A 16169-nucleotide genomic window follows, 5' to 3' on the forward strand; every position below is an offset into this window, starting at 1 on the left:
GAAATGTTAGGAATTCCAGTAGAATTCCAGTAAAAGCAAAGTACTGGAGGACGAGATGATGTCCAAAATACGGAGGAGCTACACTAGCTTTTCAAATGGCCAAAGTCAAGGTCTGCTCTGTTCTGGAACTAGAAGACTGTCCACAGACAAGGGAATGGGTGAGAGGAAGGAAGGCAGCAGGGGCCGAGGACTAGCTGGAGGGAGGGGAGGGCAGCCCTCGGGATGCGGTGAGGGAAGGAACGCCCTAGGCATCTCGGGTGCAAGGATGGGCCGCACCCCCTTTGCTCTGCAGTCACAGCTAACCTCACTGGGCCACCACCGAGCTAATGAAATTGTAGGTGGTGCCGCTGTTGCAGCTGGAGGCGTAGGTGTCCAGGCCTTTGCCCTCCAGGTTGATTTTGAACACAGAGGATGCCTTCAGCAGAATCTCCGCTGCGTCCCAGTGGCCCAGCTCCCTCAGTTTGGACATGAGGACGCCCACTGCGCTGTCGGGGTAGGAGGTCCATTCCTGCAGCAGGGCATGCATCAGGCTGGGAAGGAAGTCCTTGGCAGCCTCGCTGCTATTGTACTTTGCCACAAGGTCCGGGAGGCCCAAGTTCATGGCTAGCAGGCACCAGTCCTTCCCCATGGGGTCGGGCGGGTCCAGCAGGCGACTCAGCTTCCTCTGCATCAGGAGGTTCAGGTCAGACACGTGGATGTCCATGCCGAGGCTGGCCTGCTAGTAGACCTTGTGGCAGCCGAAGCACATGATGCTGCTGAAGCTTTCCTTGTACCCATGGTGTTTTTCAGGGAGGTCTCACCATGACGGGCTCATGGTGCTCCCGGCTACTGTGGGCTCAGGTAAGGCTTCACAGTCAGCAGCCCCGGCAGCGTGGTGGCCATGACGGTCTCAATGGTGCTGCACACCGAGTCCAGCAGCAGGCAGCACTTGACCTTTCCTGTCTCCAGCTCGCACACCTGCACCTCCATACCCTGGCTGTGGTTAACCAGGAGCACCAGTAACTTGGCCTGCGGTTGGCCCCTTGTAGCCGTTCACCCACAGGCGATGTCTGTGACCCCCTCAGTGCTCTGCTGGTGGATCCACTGGTACAGGTTCACCTGCACCTTGTGAAAGATGCAGTACGGAAAGTGGGTGAGGTGCTCCACTGGCATGATGTGCATGCCGCGGTACACCATCATCTTGTCCTCGTCAGCCCAGGAGCGGTTCAGGTTGTCTGTCTTGACCAGCACGGGTGTGTCCACCATGGTCCAACTGCTCAGGTCCTGAGCACAGATGTCCATGGTGTCCAGGATCTGCAGCAGCTCCTCCAGGTCACTGTCGGGCACCAGGCGCTGGATGTCCTCCACGGTGTAGCTGTCCGGTAATGGTGCAGGGCTCGCGGTGTCTCCATGGACAGCAGCTTTCCCAGCACGTTGGTGCAGAGCCAGCGGGGGTACAGGAGTAGCACGTCCTGGACTGCTTCACTCTGCATGATGTTGATATGCCAGAGGGGGCGAAAGACGGTCCGGCTTAGGGAAGGAGCCCTGGCTGGGGGCACCAGCCATTCAGCAGGAAAGGACCTGACCCCAGTGAGAGCGTCTGAGCTGATGTTCTGAGGGGTGATCCAGGGTGACTCTCAAAGAGTTAACACTAAATGGGAAAAGCATCAAGGTAGTGTCAGAAGAGAGATTGTGGACAACAGCTACCCTTGAGTTTTCACAAAGGTCAGTGAAATGAAAGAAAAAAATACAAGAAATTGCTACCAAATGCAGTGAGTGATTTTAGACTGGATTCTGAATCCCAAAATAAATAGAAACATAAAAAAAAGTGAATGGGCTCAGCGCCATTGCACAGTGGTTACAGTGCCAGTGAAGTATAGGGCACATGCATGAGGGTCTGTGGCACTACTCTTGCAACTTTGCTGAAGTCTTTACATTTTTCAAAAGATTTTTCAAAAAGGATTCAGAAGGTTATATTCCATTATGTAAATTGTAATCAACCATACAAAAAGGTCTGGAAAGGTAGGCTGCCATGATAACTGTTAGCCCCAGAGATGGGGGGAGCAATGAGATGGGGGATGGTGACCAGAGGTGACTTCAGGTTTATGGTTGCTTACTTCCTTAAAAAATCAGAAGTCAGAAGGAAAAAAAAATGTGGCTAAAAACAGAAGTAACTTTCCCTTTACCCATCAGTTCCACATCCTGTCTTCCCTCATGTTTCGGGCTAGTTCTAAGGATAATGACCACCCAAGGTGGACACCTTCCTCCCAGGGAGGCTCAGACTCTGTGCACAACAGTAGTACATTTCTACCCACAGCCTGGCTTAAACCTTCCACTTGGCCTCTGTCTAGGATTCTGTTTAAAAATTAGCCTAGGTGGAACAACTCCTGAAGGTGGAGCCAATATCTATGAAGTATTTGACATGGCATTGGGTGGAACACCCTTTGCAATTTCCTCCTAAAGACTTCTATCTGCTTAGTGTCACAAAAGACAGAGATTGAAAACTGTCCCGCAGTGGAGCAGAGTGAGGAGGTGACACAGCTAACCAAATGCAGTGTGGCCCTGGACCAGAAGGGACACATCAGAAGGGCTCCTGGGGAAATGGGAGTGAGATCTGAAGATCAGAGACCAGAAGAAGGCAAGACTGTGGGAGGGCTGGGGCTAGGGGAGGGGCATATGGTGTAGACGCCCCTTTATTGTCATCCTTCTTTAAGTCTGCGTGTACTGTGAAGTCTCAGGGCGGAGAGGGATGATGGCAGAGAAAGCAGATTATATGCTGCCATCTAGAAAGGTGCTAGTCAAATGCTAGAATGCAAGGGAATTCTGTGAAAGGAGTTTCTTATTACAAAGAAAATACTTTTTAATATCCAGTAGTATCTTATAATCTATGCTTTGATCCTGTGCCTGTCTTTTTCCTCATATTCAATCATTTAAACTATTCCTGGAGGAGTGAGCAGATCAGCTGCTGTAGAACTGGGAGTTTACTGGCTGACAAAATTACTGCCCGAGGCTCTAGTTTTCAGGGTCATTGGATTCAAGTTTAGCCTCAAGAACACATGGTTCAAAGAGGCAAACCTGGCAGCCGAGACTGCAGAGGCAGCTTCTGGCTTTCAATAACTTCAGGGCTGCTTCCAGTTTTAATACTCAGATCCACTCTTCTTGGCCCAGAGTACCTTGTGTCTCCTGATTTCACCTCATGGAGGGACTCAAAAGCTTTGTCCCTTTTCTGGGGTTGGGCAGGTGGTGTAATCAGAACAGATTTCCAAACCACACCCCAGTGCCAAATGTAACACGGCCAGAGCAAAGACTCCCATTTTGGGGTCATTTCTAGCAGGCATCACTGGCTGTTTTTTTTTTTTTTGTTGTTTGTTTGTTTGTTTTTTCTTTTTTTAATGTGTTCCTTGCATTTTTATTACTCTGTGTGTCTGCACTATATCTCTGTCTTAGTCAAGTCCCAAACATTGTCTCTATGAGAACACCTCACTGCCTTTTTCAATTGTGAACCCAAAGAATCTGTTCAGAAATGGTACATTCACATACCTTGGAAAGCAGCCCTCCTGGGGGCTTCCAGGAATAGCAGGGAAGTTCTGGCTGCCCAGGGAGAGTGAAGAGCTGCCCAGTTACCCAGGGTAGCAGGCAATGTGCTCCCCAACTAAGAGAAGCTGGTAAGCCAAACAAAACAAGACAAATGACTGCTCCTACCGTGAGGTAGGAAAGCAGGGAACTGCGGCTCAAAGGGTCACTTGAGGCTGGATGTAAGTCACAGGTCTGGAAATTTTATGGGTAGTTGGGTCATTTTCACTCTGCCTCCCCAGCTCATACCACCTTCAAGAGCTGGAATTTGGGACAGACTTGAGTGTGCGGCGCTCTCACCTCATCTGTATTGTGGAGCTGCTGAGCTATGCACCTGAGGTCCTCCTCGCTGGCCGGGGGATTCAGCTGGTCCTGCACGTCATACACAAACTGCTGTAGCGACATCAGCTGCTTGAGCCCATTGAGCTTCCTCCAGGAAGGCAGCGTGGAGATGATTTTCTCACACAGGTGAGTCATAGGAGGGCAGACCAACAACAGGTGGGGCAGGACAGGTGACCTTGCTCACAGTGTGGATGCTCTGAGGAGGACCCAGGTAGAGATGACACCTTTCATTCAGGCATGTTGCACAGGGTTGATTTGATGAAGGAGTAAGCACTTTTATGGCTGAGTACTGGCTGAGCTGGTTATTTCCTTACAATTGTTTTAAACCGAATCTATTTCTCAAACATAAAGTTTTATAAGAGGCTTTTTAGTTCTATTGATAATGTCAAATAGATGGTGAAACTTCCAAAAATGTTTTGGAATTGTGGACTCAATCATTCAATCAACTAATATTCACCACCTCCTAATATTTACTCACTTCTTCCTCAGTCCTTTCCTCACTCACTCTCTCCCTCAATGGCAGAGCAGCCGATCACTCCACAGCTGGATTCAAAATCGTCACTCACTCTTTCCCGTCTAGAGAAGGCAGCCTTAATCCAGACACGGTGAGGACGCCTAGGACCTTCTACAGGCTCAGATCACTTGCCCACTAGTTTCTGTGACCAGAGTCCTCCCAGGCCTCACTAGACACTCCCCCATGTGCTCATTCTTACATAGTGTGACCCACTCAGGAAAGCAAGGATTGATGGTACTCAAGGGCCAAGTTTTCATGAGAGAGGATTTTCCTGAGAATCCCTAAAGCATGATGGGAAAGGAAGCCTGGTTTTGACAGGGCAGTGTTTTGGAATGGGGCGGGGATGCAACAGGAGGTGGGACAGGAGGAAGGCACACACCTTCCCCGAGTGTGTGCCTGGGCTTCAGGGGTAGCAGGAGAACATGTGAGCACTTCTCCACTTTAGCATTTTTTCCATTTCACACATTTACCCTTTGATTACCAATTTTGGTGAGCTTTTCAAATACAAATATTATGGATAGTAGCCTTTTATCCGTCAAATGTGTTAAAATATTTTTTTCCAAGTCTATTCTATCCTTCCTTTGTTTATGGAATTCACTTGCCAGAAAAAAATTAGAAAAAAATGTTAAGTTGCTAAATTAGTATGTTTTCTCTGAAAACGTCTATTGTTTTCTTTGTTTCTTTCTTTTTTCTTTTTTTGAAACAGAGTCTCACTATGTCACCCTCAGTTAAGTGCTATGACGTCACAGCTCACAGCAACCTCTAACTCTTCGGGGTAAGCGGTTCTCTTGCCTCAGCCTCCCAAGTAGCTGAGACCACAGATGCCTGCCACAACGCCTTTTTTTTTTTTTTTAATTGCAGTTGTCATTGTTTTTTAGCTGGACCGGGCTAGGTTCAAACCTGCCAGCCTGAGTGTATGTGGTTGGTGCTATAACTACTGTGCTGTGGGCAACAAGTCAAAAACTTCTATGGTTTCCTATCTTGGTTTAGAAAGTTTCCCAGTACCTACTTATGAATCCTTTTTTTTTTTTTTTTTTGAGAAAGAGTCTCACTGTGTCACCCTCAGTAGAGGGTTGTGGCGTCACCACTCACAGCAACCTCAAAGTCTTGGGCTCAAGCAATTCTCTTGCCTCAGCCTCCCTACAAGCACCTGCCACAATGCCCAGCTGTTTTCAGAGACAAGGTCTCACACTGGCTCAGGCTGGTCTCGAACCTGTGACCTCAGGTAATCCACCTGCCTTGTCCTCCCAGGTGCTGGTATTTCAGGCATGAGCCACCTTGCCCAGCTCTCCAGTACCTACTTAGTTTAAAAATACATTCTCCTAAATTTTAAGTCATGAAATTTATTTATTTTACATTTAAAAGTTTTGATCTATGTATTTTTAGATAATATAGATGCTGAAATATAGGTGTCCAAACTTACTTCTTTTCATGCAAATCACCAGTGGAGCCACGATGATTCTCTAAATAAGCTTTTCCCTGAATAAATTAAAATAAATTTGTTTTCTATTGCATTTCCATAGATATTGTGATTTACTTCCATACTCCCTAAGCATTTCCTGTTTTTTAGCTGTATTTATTATATATCCCATGTATTATTAATTATTCCATAGAAATTTTAAGAAAAAATATTGGCCGGGTATGATGGCTCACACTTGCAATCCTAGCACTTTGGGAAGCTGAGGTGGGTGGATTGCCTGAGCTCAGGAGTTTGAGACCAGCCTGACCAAGAGTAAGACCCCCATCTCTAAAAAGAGCCGGGCAGCTGTAGTCCCAGAAACTCATGAGGCTAAATCAAGAGAATTGCTGAGCCCCAAAACTTGAGTTTTCTGTGAGGTATGACATCACGGCACTCTACTGAGGGCAACAATGTGAGAGTCTGTCTCAAAACAAAAAAAATAAATAACAATATCACTTTTCACAGAAATAGAAAAAAAAAACACATAATCATATGAAACCACAAAAGATCTTGCATAGCCAAAGTAATCCTGAGTGAAAAGAACAAGGCTGGAGGCATCACATTATCTGACTTTTACTCATATTATTGCAAAACAGCATGGTATTGGTAATATCACATAGACACAAAGAGCCATGGCACAAATGGCAATTGAATTTCCTTGCTTTGCTTTCTTTTCTTTTCTTTCTTTTCTGAGACAGAGTCTTACTCCATGCCCTAGGTAGAAGTGCTGTGGCACATAGCTCACAGCAACTTCAAATTCTTAGGATCAAGCGATCCTCTGTCTTGCTCAGCCTCCTGAGTAGCTAGACTATAGGCCTGCACCACAATCCCTGGCTATTTTTTTTTTTTGAGACAGAGTCTCACTATATCACCCTCAGTAGAGTGCTGTGGGTTCACAGCTCACAGCAACCTCAAACTCTTGGGCTTAAGTGATTCTCTTGCCTCAGTCTCCCAAGTAGCTGAGACAACAGGTGTCCACCACAAGGCCCGGCTATATTTTTTTCTATTTTTAATAGAGACAGGTCTTGTTCTTGCTCAGGCTGATCTCAAACAACTGAGCTCAAGCAATCCACTAGCCTTCCAGAGTGCTAGCATTACAGGTGTGAACCACTGAACCTGGCCTCACCAAGTGATTTTCAACAAAGGTGCCAAGAACACAAATTGGATAAAGAACACCCTCTTTAATAAATGATACAGGAAAAATTAGGCATCTATATGCAGAAGAATGAAATTGAACCCCTATCTCTCAGCATATGCAAAAATCATCTTAAGATAGATTGGAGATTTACATGCACAACCTGAAATTATAGAACTATGAGAAGAAAATATGGAGAAACACAATTCAGGACACTATTCTTGCAAAGATATTACAGCTAAAACCTCAAAAGCACAGGAGACAAAAACAAAAACAAATGAATGGGACTAAAGATAAAAAACTTTTACACAGCTGAGGAAACAATCAACAGAACAAAGAGACAACATTTTGAATGAGAGAAAACATTACCAAACTATTTGTCTGAGAAAGGATTAATATCCACAAAATACAAGGAACTCAACTCAACAGTAAGAAAACAAACAAACAAAAAATCCTTTAAAAGTAGTACTCAATACTAATATGAAACCAATAGATAAACAACTACATGCCCACAAGAGAGAAAAACAATAATATTCAAGTTGGAGGGGAGAGGGGAGGAGGGAAAGGGGCAAGGGGAAAGGAGGAGGGAGGGCAATTGGTAAGCTCTCACCTAATGGGCACAACTAAGGGTTTGCCGCACGTGTCTGGGTGAAGGGCTCAACTACAAGTTGAACCTTACTTCAGAAACCCAAATAATGTAGCCTCATCATTTGTATCCTTATATTAATATAAAATATAAATAAATAAGTGGGCAAAGGATATGAATGACTATTTCCGAAAAGAAAAAATGCCAGCAGATACACAACAAAGTGCTCAACATCACTAATGGTGAGGGAAATGCAAATCAAACCAACAATCAGATATCAACTTACTCCAACTAGAATGGCTATGATACGAGACAAAAATTAACAGATGCTGGGGTGAGGTTGTACAGAAAAGGGAACTCTTACACACTGTTGTGGGAATGTAAATTACTATAGCTGCAGATGCGACACATGGGGCACGGACAAGCTCCCTTTGGGAAATGACTTAAGCCCTGTCAAAGGCAAACCTGAGATCCCTCCCTGGACCAGGTGGTGCATACCATTCAAATAGGTATTCTGGATGTCGATGGCCTTGGTGGACTGGTCGTTGGTGGAGCAGTGTGGCTGGCAGGACAGGGCCAGGAACACCTCTAGCATTCCTTTGGTGAGGTCAGGCTCCAACATAATGCTGCAGCTGCGCATGCTCACATTCTCAGAGCCCGGGTACAGCCTTGTTGATGCTCACAGAGACTGCTGGCCAGATAGGACGCAAGTCTCCCTCCCGCCTTGCTGTCCCCACCTTAGTCTGGCTTCAGGCTGGGTGGTGTGTGCCCCCAAGTGTGCTGGGCACAGGAATTCCCAGGGAGGCGGTGGCATTTCCCTTCCCTTCTACCTCCCTAAGACCCTCACCTGCCCTGCTTTGCACCCTGAGAGGCTGGCCTAGGGGCTGCATCTCCAGGCTTGCTTGTCATTTGGTGTCTGCCTAGGGCCAGCCAAGGGGAGGCACTGGAGAGGGTGGGAGGAAAGAAGGGCCAGGATTTCCTCCCTTCTGGGTCTTCCTGCGCTTCTCTGACAGCAGCTGTGCCTCTCCATGGCTCTAGCTCCCGCTGGGCGGCTTCTCTCTCTAACACACGGGATTGTTTTATGTTGGATGCAAAGTGATTTTAGGCAGTAGTAGGCCATGGCACTAAATAATGCCGAGTCACAAAACCCAGAAGTTTTCCATTTTAAAGTTTTCTAGAAGGCCTTTCAGATACTCTAACAGCAAGTCTCAGTTTGCAGCCTTAAGATTTTAGCATCTCCTCAATACTTGCTCATCTTCCCTTTTCATAACAGGGACTGGCCATGAGCATGCAGTCAAACTGTAATCACATGGTTTGTGTTCACTGTATTTAGTTTTATTATGGCAGTGGTGCTGGTTTTCTCTTTAGGCAAAGGATTTTAAGTGGTCCATTTTTAAACCAAGGTATTTTAGTAAATAAGGAAAGGTGAGCCAGTTTAAAGAGACTATCATATAAATAATGGTGGAATATGTGGGGTTGGTGGCTAGCTGAGAGCAAATCTGGTTCTCCTGGTGACAGAATAGAGACTGTGCTTGCCCAGCACAGCCCCAGGGTGTCCTCACTCTCCCAGTTGCTCACTGGCCTATCAGCCTCCCATCCCTTCTGGGCCACCAACAAGGTGTGGGCAGAGCTGTCTGTCTGCCTCAGGGCCTGGCTCCAAGTGGGTGCTCCTAAGTATTTATGAGCAGATACACTGGGGAAGGGGTTCAAGGTGCTGAATGGTACTAGGAAGGATCGCGAGTACACAATTCACTCTGCAGACATTGAAAGGCACTAAGAAAGTGACATTTCACTTGGCAATCTGACATTCAAAATTTGTGCTCCAAATACAAAGGTAATCCTGTATGTAAAACCAAACCTTTAAGACTGAACAAGGGGATAATGGGATAATCTAAAGAAGGGGATGAGAAGGAAAAAGCAGACCCAAAGGGCCAGGCTTGGTGGCTCACTCCTATAATCCTAGCACTGTGGGAGGCCAAGGCAGGTGGATTGACTGAACTCATAGGTTCAAGACCAGCTTCAGCCAAAGTGAGACCTCATCTTTAAAAATAGCCAGGCGTTGTAGCTTGTGCCTATAATCCCAGCTACTTTGGACACTGAGGCAAGAGAATCACTTGAGCCCAAGAGTTTGAGGTTGCTGTGAACCATGGCGCTCTACCAAGGGCGACAAAGTGAGACTCTCAGACAAAAAAAAAAAAAAAAAAAAGGAAAAGAAAAGAAAAAGAAAGAAAGAAGACCCAAAGGTTGGGCTGGATACAGGGAAAGGAGGAGGGGCAATGAGATCAGACTTATTCTTAAAATCATGCAAACACACACATACACTTCAGATTATACAATCAGAAAAGTTGGCAAACAGAAAGGTAAGAAGACAACAAACAAGAAAGGGATTTGTTCTGTAAAATTTGTATTCAATAAAAAGGCTTCACTCAATGATCCCAAGATCACATGTGGCCCCAAAGGCCTCAGCTTCCCCAACCTTGTCAAAATAGCCAACACTTTAATGTATTTCTCTGGACATCATAGTCCAAGTCTTACAAAAGCTACGGTGCTTACCTAAAATAAGTTTATTCATTTAGCTATGACCTGGAAACTGTGTCTAGGTCACCTGTCAGGGCCAAACCTTGTGTCCAGATGACCACTTCTCAGGGTCAATAATATGGGCAGGGACTTGCTGAGTGAAGCAGACACTGTTTGGTAATTTGCAGTCATTTCTCCTCAGTGACAGTTCTTATTGGGAGGATAAGAGGTCAGGATGGTGTTGATACTTAGTATTACTAAAGGAACAATTTCTTGGGAAATGCTGAAATCCCAGAAGGAAATCTTTCCCTTTGCTGACTACTGCTTGGTGGTACAGAGGGCCCTGCCCACAGGCTGTTCTGGGGGCATCAGGAGGTCCCTTCAGGTGCCCTTCCTGCACTTTACTCCACCTGTGACCTCTGATGTTGCCCTTCCTCCTGTGGGGCACCACTCCACAGCCTTAGTGTCCACAAGGCTGAGTGACGCATGTGTCAGCTAGACAATGGTGGTGTGAGGCTCACTAGAGGTCACTGCCAGCCTGAATGCCTGTCCAGGAGCTCTGAGATGTGTCAGCCAGAATCCTGCAACCACCCTTTCGCCACCCTCCTCTCAAGCTCCACTGATCATCCAAGGAAGCCCGGGCTGACTGGCCTCCTGAGGGAGTTGGTCCTGCTCTGAGCTGCTGGAAACAGGTCAGATGCATCTGCCCACCAGGAGGACACATGTCCCGTCCTGTCTCCTGGCTCAAACTCAGCCTTTGCCTCCAGCATTCTCAAGAGAATGGTGATGGCAAAGGGCCAAAATTCTGAAAGGAAGCAAACTTTTGCTGTCTGATGATATAAATGTCCCCACGTGGGCATCTTTCTGTGAAAGGAAAAGGGCCTGACAAATCTTGAGAGATTACAAGTTGCAGACCCCTGGCCTGGGAGTGAGCGGAGCCTGGTCTACCAGGCAGGCGCAGTGCCATTGTGAGGGACAATGCAGCTACTTCCAGAATAAGGTCCCATCCTGGGAGGACCATGCTCAGGTGTGGACTTTCCTTAGTTGTCCAGCAAAGCCATGCTGTGTCATCCAGTCCACGGCATGCACAGTCCTGTCTGAGAGTCCCACAGTGCTTTATATCTGTGCCCAGCTCTGCTTTTCCAGGGTGCTGCTTGGTGCTGACACACAAGCTGAGAGGCTGACAAGAGACTGGTGACCTGGCCAGTCAGTGCTGGTGGTATCTTCTCTGTCCCAAACACCATTGGGGTCAGCTGCTGAGGTAGGCCTCCTGACAGCAGCCCCTTCAGACAAGAGGCTGCAGGTGCACCCACCAGGAGGAGCTCATCCCACATGGGCAGGGGAGAAAGTGCTGTGGGGCCTGCAGCACAGCCTCCTGCCTCCTTATACCTTGAACAGATGCTGCAATTAACTGCAAATGAGTCCCCTTTCTTCCAAGGACTGTCTGGAAAAAACTCCACCCACAACTCTGAAGCAGAGGGGCCGTGTGGGCATTAAGCAATGTGGCCCTTAGTGGGGCCAACACCTATTCTGTCCTTGCCAGGTACTCCCAACACATCTGGGCCCAAATTCCCCCTCTGGTATTAAATACAGGTGACGTTACCCAGGGGTCACACCCTCCCATGCATTCCTGTTCCACTGGACTGTCCTTTATCCACTGATTTGAAATGTGACAGTTAACAGACTAAATTTTCTTCTAGAACAGACTTGGGCTTCTGTGCTCCCTCTCCTGCTCCTTTGGGTTGGGGGAAGGGGTGAGCGAGACCTTCGTGAAATGCAGAGCCTGTGTCCCTTGAGGTGCGGCAGCTGCCCTCCTCCCCACTAACCAGGCAGGGAGGCCAAACCAGTGTGCCCAAAGCTTCTGATCTTCCACAAGACTGCAAACATCTCACTACAGGTGAAATATCTGGATTATAAAGGTGAGCAACAAATTCAGGCTTTCTCCTCCCTTTCATTCTCAATGGATTACTGCAGTTGTCAGACAGGGCCCTTCCACTTTGCCTAGGCAAACACACCCGATGTCCCTGAGCTCAGGTTTCTTTTCTCTGAAATGAGTTCATGACACAACCTGGGAATCACCCGAGAGGAGGTGGCAGCACCTGGGTCCCAGGTCAGTATGAGCCCTGCTAATCCTACGGGGTCCTTCCCAGGGTCTCGCTTCTAAAGAGGTTTATATACACCTTTGGTTTTTGTGTCCCCAAGGAGCAGCAACCATACAAGCTAGACCACCTTTTGGGGTCCCTTTGCCTTGTCCTGCATCTTTCTGGTAATGTCACTCTCTTAAGACTTGCAATTCCCCAGAGGACTTTCTCAGAGCTATACTTTCTGAGACCACAAAGACACTGGCTCCCAGGAGCAGGGGACACATATGGGACTGTCTCTCCCTTCAATTCCCCTTAGTAGTCATGGCCAGCAGCCCCTGAGATAATGGGACAGCAGATGGGTTCTAAAGGACTGAATGGCAGGGACTGAAGGAAGAGCAGTGTCCCCCTGCCTAACCACACGGTAGCAGGAGCCGTGCACCCCTGGCCAGTTGGCTTGAATTAGAAACAGCCATGGGACTGGGGAAGCTGCTCCGACTATGGGGGTGCCGAGGATCAGGGGAGCAGCCTCCTCATCAGACTCCTAAGGTCACGTGCTGAGGGCAGCTGGGGGCTCCTCTAGTCCCCTCCAAAGGATGTTCTGTCATAGCTCCCAGGTCCCACTTCTCTCTAAGCACTGGTGAGGCTGCTGTCACCTGGTGGGGCAAGTTTACAAAGCGGCTACCCTGACATGCGTCAAAGACTAGCTTGGAAAACTGACCAGAGGGAGATGATGGAGGGGTGCCTGTCCTCTGAGGCTGAGTGTGGAGCAACAGGTGAAATCTCTCCCTCCTGGAACCTCACATGCCAGGGGCATGACCTTCACACCTGAGGAGGCCTCGCAGAAATCCTGGTCAGTGACACCTGCATCACACACACATACCCCTGCTTATACCCACTCACAGTACAGGGACTTTACCCCAAAGCAGGAGGGAGCTGCTTCTCTCTCGGGGTGACGGAAGGAACTGTGGGAGGAGCAGAGCGAGAAGGTGACACTGACCTGGACACCCACAGAGGAGGGCAGTGATCATCAAATCTGGAAAATGAGTGCCTTAAATAATCTTCCCAGAGCATCACTAGTGAGCGCTGGCTCAGGCACCAGACACTGGCTCACCGGCTGTGAGACTCAGGGCAGCCACCTGACCACTCCAGGCTGCAGTAAAATGGTGGTAGAAACTCCCTGGAAGGCTGTGGTGTGGCTTGACTAAGGAGTCACACGTACTTTATTCTGCCCAGTTCCTGGCACAGTTGGGGCTCAGTAATTATTAGCATGTGTCCCAGCCATATTGCATCACATGAATTAGAAATCCTTTCTAGTTAGTCTTGCCTCCCTGCATTTCAATTCTACTGTATTCAGAGAAAGGAAGTGGAAGAGGGTGTGTAAATCTCAGTGTCCCCTGGCTACACATGCTCCTCAGACCTCCTCCCTCACTGAGAAAGGAAGCCACCAAAGCAGACTTTAACACTTTGGTGTTCCACCTAGGGACAGATCTGTTTTCTTTTGTATAAATTCGAGGCACACAGCACAAATTGACTTTGTGTGGGAAACTCTACTAAGGCCTCTATTCGTATCTTCAAAACAATCAATTCCTTCCAAAAGGGTTCAGGAACAACCATGGCCAAGAGGGCTCTGTCTTCTGCTCCCAGCAGGGGCCCCTCTCCTCGGAGGACAGGCAGCCCTGCAGTGCTGGGAGTGAGTCCTGCCAGCCCTGCTGTGAATCTGTAACCTTGTCTGTGGAAGGTCATGGAGACGGTGTAGCTTCCCGAGTAGGGTCCCTGTGACCAGACCAACAGACGTGGAAACACTGAGGGGCCTTTGGAAGCCACTACCTGACTTACTTTGACCTGAGCAGGAAAGGGGCTCCCTGGGGATCTGACTTTGCTGCTCCAGGTCCTCACAACACTGGGTGTCCCTGCAGTCCTCCAGGAAGAAGCATGAGAGGGGAGGTTTCCCCCAGCCCTACTTCACTGTGCTGTGCTTGGGCCCATGTGGTCTGTATCTTCTGCCTCCAAGGACAGAGCCCTGAGGAGGGCCACATGCATAGTTGCATGATAAGCCTCAGTTTCTGTGGCTGTGATGTCTGCGAGGCCCTTGTTCTGCTATTATCAGGGCAGTTTGCCATCACTGGACCAGAGGGACTCACATAAGGCCACCAGCCATCCTGACCCATAATTGAAAGTCACTAAAGGCACCGGATCAAGCCACAGAAACAGAACCTTCTCTCCTAACAGAGCAGTGCAGAGTCACTGCCTATAGGTCAAGGGCCCTGGAGGGGCCTCCTACCTGCAGGCTTAGTGGCCAGGGGCGAGGGCGGGAATCTGCTGCAGCTACTGGAGGACAGTTTGGGCCAGCACCTCAGCAGCCTTCACTTGAGAGACTCCACCAGGGTGGTCTTCCTGGCCCCGAGTGGCCAAACAGCTTGAGCTTGATCCTTGGCTGCAGCTTCTGTGAGGGCCTGAACTGCTGGACAAAGAGTCCTCGGTGTATATCCTGAAAAGGGGAAAAAAAAGAGCTGATTTGTCACAGAAAAAGAGACAAATCATAATTCTCATGGTACCTAACGTCCCTTTTCCAATTTCATAAAATTGCTTTTTATTAAATGAAAACTTTGTACCTTAATGCATTTGTGGGGTTCAGGGTACTGCTTTGACATACAATGTGAAATGCTTACATGGAACTAAGTAACTCATCCATCACAACTGTACTCATTCTTTAATAGTTTTGAAATGTACTATTGCATCATGCACATTAGGTGAGGTCCCCCAAATACCTTCCCTCCTCCTATAGCTCCCCTTTCCTCCCCTCTCTCTCCTCTTCTCTTCTACTTTCTAGACTATAGTTATGTTTTGCCATTCGTATGAGTGTGTAGGTGATTATATATTGATTTCATAGTAGTACTGAGTACATTGGATACTTTTTTCCCCATTGTTCAGATACTTTACTAAGAAGAATATGTTCCTGCTCCATCCCGGTAAACATAAAAGATGTGAAGTCTCCTTCTTTTTTATGGCTGCATAGTACTCCACGGTGTACATATACCACAATTTGTTAATCCACTCATGGGTCGATGGGCCCTTCTCTAAATTTTATCCATGTTGCAGATGTGTTTTGTTTTGTTTCCACTGAATTTTTTTTTTTTTGCAGTTTTGGCTGGAGCCGGGCTTGAACCCACCACCCCAGGTATCTGGGTCAAGGGCCCTACTCCTGAGCCACAGGCGTCTCCCACCATTGATTTTTTTTTTTTAAATGCACCTACCATCAAAGTTACCGCTTTCAGGTGTCAAGTCAGGAGGTTTTTGTACATTTCCTGTTGTTTCTCCAGCACTGCTGTCTGGTTCCAGAGCGCTGCATCCCTCTGAGAGGGAGCTCTGCACCCGGTAGCAGTCACTTGCCATCTCCCACCTCTGCTCAGCCCCTGGCAATAGTTGATCTGTTCTGACTACATGGATTTGCCTGTTTCCACTGTGATCTGATGCCCAGCAAACTGGGTGGAACCGGTGTGAAGCTTCGGTTTAAGCAGGAGATCAGATCATCCCTGCCTGACCAGCTGGGGCGTGTGTTCCCCTCTGTGTGCAGGGGTCTGGTTCCTTTAGGGGGGAGGGGGACACCATGTCCTTGTCACTTTCTTTTTTCTAAGTCCCACAGGGGAGAAGCAGGAGGCCCCCAACACAGGATACTTAACGATTCACATTGACAGAGGCCTCCCCTGTGCTAAGCACAGTGCTGAGGATGGGAGATGGAGACTCAGCCCTGATCATAGCCTTGAGGAGGTGCACACGGGTGAAAACTTCCACCCGCTAACACCCAAGGGCTTCTACAGGGTCTACGTGATGATGCATTGCTTGTGTCATCCTGGTGCCCCTTTTCCCACCACCCTGCCCTGCTCCCTAAAACGGACCCATTTGGGTCTGTCACCTGTAGCCTGAGGCCTCTCCCTTCACCCCTACCCGGGAGCTTTCCATCTGCTCCTGTGCACCCACCA

The 16169-nt window shown here is 48.1% G+C and overlaps 1 pseudogene; it reads right to left on the reverse strand.

The window, feature by feature from the left end:
- Positions 1–304: 304 nt before the first annotated feature.
- The window catches only part of LOC128579525 (death-associated protein kinase 1-like), a 71571-nt pseudogene continuing 55706 nt past the window's right edge, over positions 305–16169 (reverse strand).

This window comes from Nycticebus coucang, unplaced genomic scaffold (assembly GCF_027406575.1).
Source record: "Nycticebus coucang isolate mNycCou1 unplaced genomic scaffold, mNycCou1.pri scaffold_62, whole genome shotgun sequence".
NCBI lineage: Eukaryota > Metazoa > Chordata > Mammalia > Primates > Lorisidae > Nycticebus > Nycticebus coucang.